The sequence below is a fragment of the Durio zibethinus genome, chromosome 24 (assembly GCF_047325235.1).
Source record: "Durio zibethinus cultivar Kanyao isolate XHJ-2024 chromosome 24, ASM4732523v1, whole genome shotgun sequence".
In the NCBI taxonomy this organism is placed as follows: Eukaryota; Viridiplantae; Streptophyta; class Magnoliopsida; order Malvales; family Malvaceae; genus Durio; species Durio zibethinus.
In genome coordinates, this window is record NC_143185.1 from 10,622,192 (window position 1) to 10,628,257 (window position 6,066).

General features: G+C 29.4%; 1 pseudogene; it reads right to left on the reverse strand.

The window, feature by feature from the left end:
• Window positions 1-2,809: 2,809 nt before the first annotated feature.
• Window positions 2,810-3,488, reverse strand: LOC149511914 (uncharacterized; annotated as a pseudogene).
• Window positions 3,489-6,066: the final 2,578 nt, after the last annotated feature.

Below are 6,066 nucleotides of genomic sequence, written 5' to 3' on the forward strand. Positions count from 1 at the left end.
ATATCAAGCTTGTCAATCAAGTATTAACATTTTGAATAATTTTAATCTCATGTATTTATATTTTGGCCCCGTAACAACTTAATAGTCTTAAACATACGCAAACAATAAAAGCATTTCAGATTGTATTTTAACAGTTTGGATAGCTTCAATACTTGATATTAAACTTGTCTGATTGATTAAACTTGGTTTCTACAGTTGATATGGGAGAAAAAGTTGTCGTTTATGTCTATTTGGGACTATTTTTGCATATAAAAGGCAAATATACAAATTAAACTTTTGAATGGCTTTCAACATATTGAATGGCTTTAATCCTTGATATTAAACCAAGAGAAAATAATTGAATTTGGTTTCCATGATCGATAACAAATTTGTATTTTTACCTAAATATATGTAAACAATAACTTTTTCCTACATATCATCCATGTCAACTAAGTTTAAAACTTTCGATAAGTTTAATATCATGTATTGAAACTATCAAAACTATTAAAATAGAACAATAATTGTTAATTTGCATATTTACCTTTTAACGGCAAAAAAAGTTCATTCATTGGAATAAGTTTATTATCATAAACTTATTATTTCTTTTTGCTTTCTTGCAAAACTTTTTGATCCACTTGTGTGGCTATATTTCTGTTGCTTTCTATTACCAATCATAATCTGTTCTTTTTCTTGTTATAAAAAATAATTGCGTATATGATAAAAATACAAATATTACCAAGTTAAACCATAAAACACTTTCATCATTTTATTCTACTATACAAAGTTATAAACTAGTACCTCTCCTTTTTTTGAGAACCAAAATTTAATTAATTGTTCATATTGCCACCTAATCACATTATGGGGTAGATTTTTCATCATTGCCTCTACAGTAGTATTTTGATCGAAATATTTATTCTTCAAACTATGCTTATAATCTTTCCATTTCTTTCCCAATAACTTAAGCACAAATGAAGTTGGTATTTCAAGTACAAATCTTAACAATAATAATACAGTAAGAAAAGTTTGAAAAAGTCAACAAAATGTAAAATAAAATTTTTTTTATATCTAATTAATTATACTAATACCTCAATAAAGTTTAAAGCATTAGCCTTAACTTCTTCTGGAACTTTATGCCATGTTTCATAATGAATAGGCAATTTCATTCCATTATGGGCTACCATGCCTAGAAATCCAACCAACAGTTGAGCCTCTTCACCAATTGGTTGCCTATCAGAGTTTGCAGACACTACAATACGCTCGTTAGGAGATAGTGCAAACAATTTTTCAAGTTGTCCGACCTCTGGTCCTTTGTTGACCATTGTTATCAATTACAACAAATAAAAAATAAATTTGTAAAATTGAAATACTTTTATCATTATACTTGAATTCTAAAATTGGAGTATATCATACCTACATTCAAATTTAAAGCATAATCAACTGATGGGGTACTATCTAAACCTGAACCTCCCACATTGCCAGATCCAATATCAGTTGAAAGGTTAGAAGTGATAGAGTTAGATCTAATAGTACATTTATTTCCCTTTAAAGGATTCAGTCTATAGCCAATATCTACAAGTGCCACAGACGGTTCTAAACTAATATCTCTAATATGTTTTCTTTTCAACCTGCTTCTCCGCATTATAGCTACCTTACATTATAAAAGCAAATATAGAAAAGATATTAGTTTAGAACATATATAAAGACATTGAGAAGTTAAGAAATCAAAACCTACGATACATAATGAACATATCGATTTAATTAAATCAAAAGATAATGTTTGATTTATAATACAATAATTATACAATAGTGAATGTGACATTAATTACATACAATCATTTACTATATTATGTCTTAAACACTCGAATTACAAATTATAGACGCACCATTTCGTGGTTTATAAATATCTTCAGTAACATCTTCATGGACCCACTGAGCATAGGAATTGGAGATATTTTCATCCAAGTTTTGTTCAACAAAAGGATAACATTCAGTTATATGTTCAACATCATCTTTAGTATCTAACCCCATATCAAATAAGTTTTTAGGTGTGTTTCGAATAACAACAAACCAACCCAATTCTTTGGGATCTTTAGAGTAAAATACTTGTTTGACTTGAGATGAAAAAACATAAGGTTCATCGATGAGTTGTCTAGTGTGAATTAATAAAGAAAAATTAATAAGTGTAAATCCATACTGAGCTTTTTTAATACCCCTCGCACTATTCACATAAGCCCAATCACATCGAAATAAGACAACTTTCCACTTGCCATAATAATCCAACTTAATGATGTCATTAATCATGCCGTAATAGTCAACATTTCTCTCTAAAGGGTTTGTGTACCTAGCACTAGCATAGTTAGTAGTTGATGAAGTCATAACAACTCCTAAATTTTGTGTATTTCTAAATCTCTCATGAGATTTAGTGTGAAATCTAAATCCATTGATGATGAAACCTTTGCATCATTTCATAATTTGGTTTGGACCGTGTGAAAGACACTTCACCTCTTCACTAACAAGCCTTCAACTCCAAACCTATAAAAGTGGAATAAATATATATATGTTATTAATGTTATTTATACCATAAGCATTCTATGTAGATTTTTCATAATGAGAAGTATGGCATTTCTTATATTTGCTCCTAACCATTCATGAAAGTTTTCAGCAAACAACTTATTAAGCTTTCAAGGGTTTGATCGTCGATAATGTGTAGGATCTCTCAAATTATTTCTATACTCACTATAAAGCATCATGATAAAGTATTAACAAAAAAAAAAAAATAAAAGACAATAAATTATGCTTAATGTAATGAATAATTTCCTTGCTAAAAAACTTACTTGTGACATGATTCAATTGAGTCATGATGAAAAAGAACATATCGATGTGCTTATGCCTAAGATTTATCATCTAACTACACCAATTCAACTTTGCCTATTGGTCATCCAAAACTTTGAAAAAGATAATTGTAGACAGAGTTTGTATGCTGCATACCAATATTTCTTGATAGTTTATTAAATCTCATTTCAACATCTTCCAAATAATGAGAACAAAATGTCATACACTCTTCTACTAAATATCCTTCAGCAATAGAACCTTTCGAATAGTGTTTGTTGCGACAATAAGACTTTAACCTCCCCAAAAACCTATAGTATAAAACATTAGTCATATGTTATTTTAAGTAGAGTGGCTTGATCATTAATAAAACGTAATCAATCTATTAACAAATAATACCTTTCAATAGGATACATCCATCGATAATAAACCAACCCACCGATTTTTACTTCATATGGAAGATGGATAACCAAATACATCATAATAGTGAAGAAGTTTGGAGGGAAGATCTTCTCTAAATGGCATAAAGTAATTGTGGCTCGATCTTGAAGTTCGTCAAGCTCTTCCATATTCATACATTTCTAACAGAGAGATTTAAATATGTTACTTAATTCAATTACCACAGAAGTGACTTGGTTTGACATTGATGAACGTAAAGCAATTGGAAGTAAGTCTTACATCAAAATGTGATAATCATGTAACTTCAATGAAGAAAGTTTTTGCTCATTCAAATTCACACATCTCAATTTATTTGATGCATAGCCATTCAAAACTTTAACATTTTTCAAAACCTTACAAAAAATATCTTTTTTAGCTTTAAAAATCCCAAAACAAGTAGCAAGTAATTGATATTAACCATTATGAAGCAACTTCAGATGAAGGTTTGGCCGAATCCCCATATCAACTAAGTCAAGCTAACTCTTTAAGTCATCCTTGGATCTTCTATTCACATTAAGAATTGTTCCAATAAAATTGCAAACATTGTTCTCTATGTGCATCAAATCAAGGTTATGGCGTAATAAATTATATTCCCGGTAAGGCAACTCAAAAAAAATACTTTTTTTTTCATAACTCAGACTCATTAGGGTCATCTATTTCATCATCTTTTTTATCACTTTGAATATCAAGATCATCAACTTAAGTATGAGTATCACCAATTTGCATAATACGAGTCTGACACCTTCAAAGATGTCCCTTACTTTTTTCCTTGATGGAGTCATTTTTTCATAAGTGAAATTGATATCTTTTAATTTTGACAAGATATTAGACTTATTAATGGGTAAAAGTGATCTTCTCAACTCTTCAATTCCATCAAAAATATGTTTTTGGAATCTAAATTGATGATTATCATATAACCATCAATGATGTTCCATATAACAAAACTTTCTACCATTAAGTAACCATGTCGAACATGTCTATGTAGCATAACTTGGATAAGCATAACGACCTTTTATACTCCAACCAGATAAATTCGCATAAGTAGAAAAATCATTGATAGTTCATAATAAAGTAGCATGTATATTGAAGTTCTCTTCTTTTGATGCATCATAGGTCTTAACTCTTTCTCATAATTGCTTTAACTCTTTAATAAGAAGTTGTAAATAGATGTCTATATCATTACCTGAACTTTTTTTTCCCAAAAATTATCATAGACAACATAAATGACTGTTGCTTTATAGCAATCTGTGGTGACAAATTGTAAGGAATCAATACAACGGCCAAGCATTATAAGAAGTACTCATCATTTTAAATGAGTTGAATCCATCAGATGCTAGTCTAAACATAGCATTTCGAAGATCAAATGCAAAGTTTGAAAACCTAAAATGAAATGATTTTCATGCCAAAGAATCTGTAAGATGCCTCAATGATCCATCATCCGTCCATTTTTCATGATGCCACCTTATTGAATTTACAGTTTTGAAAGACATAATGTGTCATTGAAGTCTTGGTGTTAATGGAAAATAACGTAAAACCTTAACAGGCTTTTTTTTTACACATACCTCATCACCATCCTCATTCAACTTTTCATCGAGATTTTTGTCCACCCAATGACAAATACCACAAAAATGATAAAATTCTTGATTTTTTTATCCCTCAAATACAATATGCAATCATTGGGACAACTATGAATTTTCTCATATTCGAGACCTAAATCTTTGATCATCTTCTTTGATTCCTTACAAGATTTAGAGATTTTTACAAAAGGAAACATTTTTTTCATAAACTCTAATAATAAAGTTAAAGAGTTTCCCATCCATCCACATAAGCATTTCAAGTGAAAAAGATGAACACATAAAGATAGCCTTGAATGCTTTGATCCCTAAAAAAGTTCTTCATTCATACCCTCAAGTAACCTATAAAACTTTGATGCTTTTTTTCTAGGTTGTTGGTCATATACACCTATCCCAAGTTCACCAAATTCATGTATTTCAACATTGGACTGATTAAATCCTTCATTTTGGGGAGAAAGATTATGAAAATATTGGTTATGAATGTTAAAAGCATCTCGCAACATGCTTTTAATGTCATCTGCTATAAAAAGATCATGTTGGTGTTGGCAAGCCCTTGAAGTTGGAGAAACTCTAGTAAAAGACCTTAATGGTACAAACTCTCCATGAAAATATCAATTAACATATCCTAAAAGAAATCTAATACAAATTAAATGTTCAAAAATAACTTGATGAATTTGCCACTCGATATTAGCACACTTCACTTGTATTATCTTCACTTGTATTCTCAAATGCAAAATTAAGAAAATTTTTTACTCCATCTCTGTACTCTTAACTTAATCTTGACTTTTACATTCAACTCTTATCCATTTAGTACTTGCTACATTATTAGACCAAATGTATATAAATAATTTAAATGAAAATAAACATGTACAATACTTAAGTTTACTATATTTTAAACAAAAGATAATAACAAGACCAGTACTTACACAAAATGAGAACTCCTTATTGTGAAGTAATTTATTAGCTACCAAATATTATGAATGTTAAAACTCTGCTACTAACATAGACAGTACCTAAGAGTATTTGTAGTTGGGGTTGAAGTAAGGTAAAATAAAGTGAGTTTTGAAGAAAATTGTTAACACCAAAAAGAAAATCGTTAATTACAAAAGCTGAAGGAACAATTGAATGAAGTAAAAGCTAAAGTAAATAAGTAATGAATAGTTAAAATAGGGTTCTAAAAGATAATGCTCGAATACTAAAAGTGGAAGGAAAAGGAAAGTAAATTATACTTGGTTTGGAAAGAGAA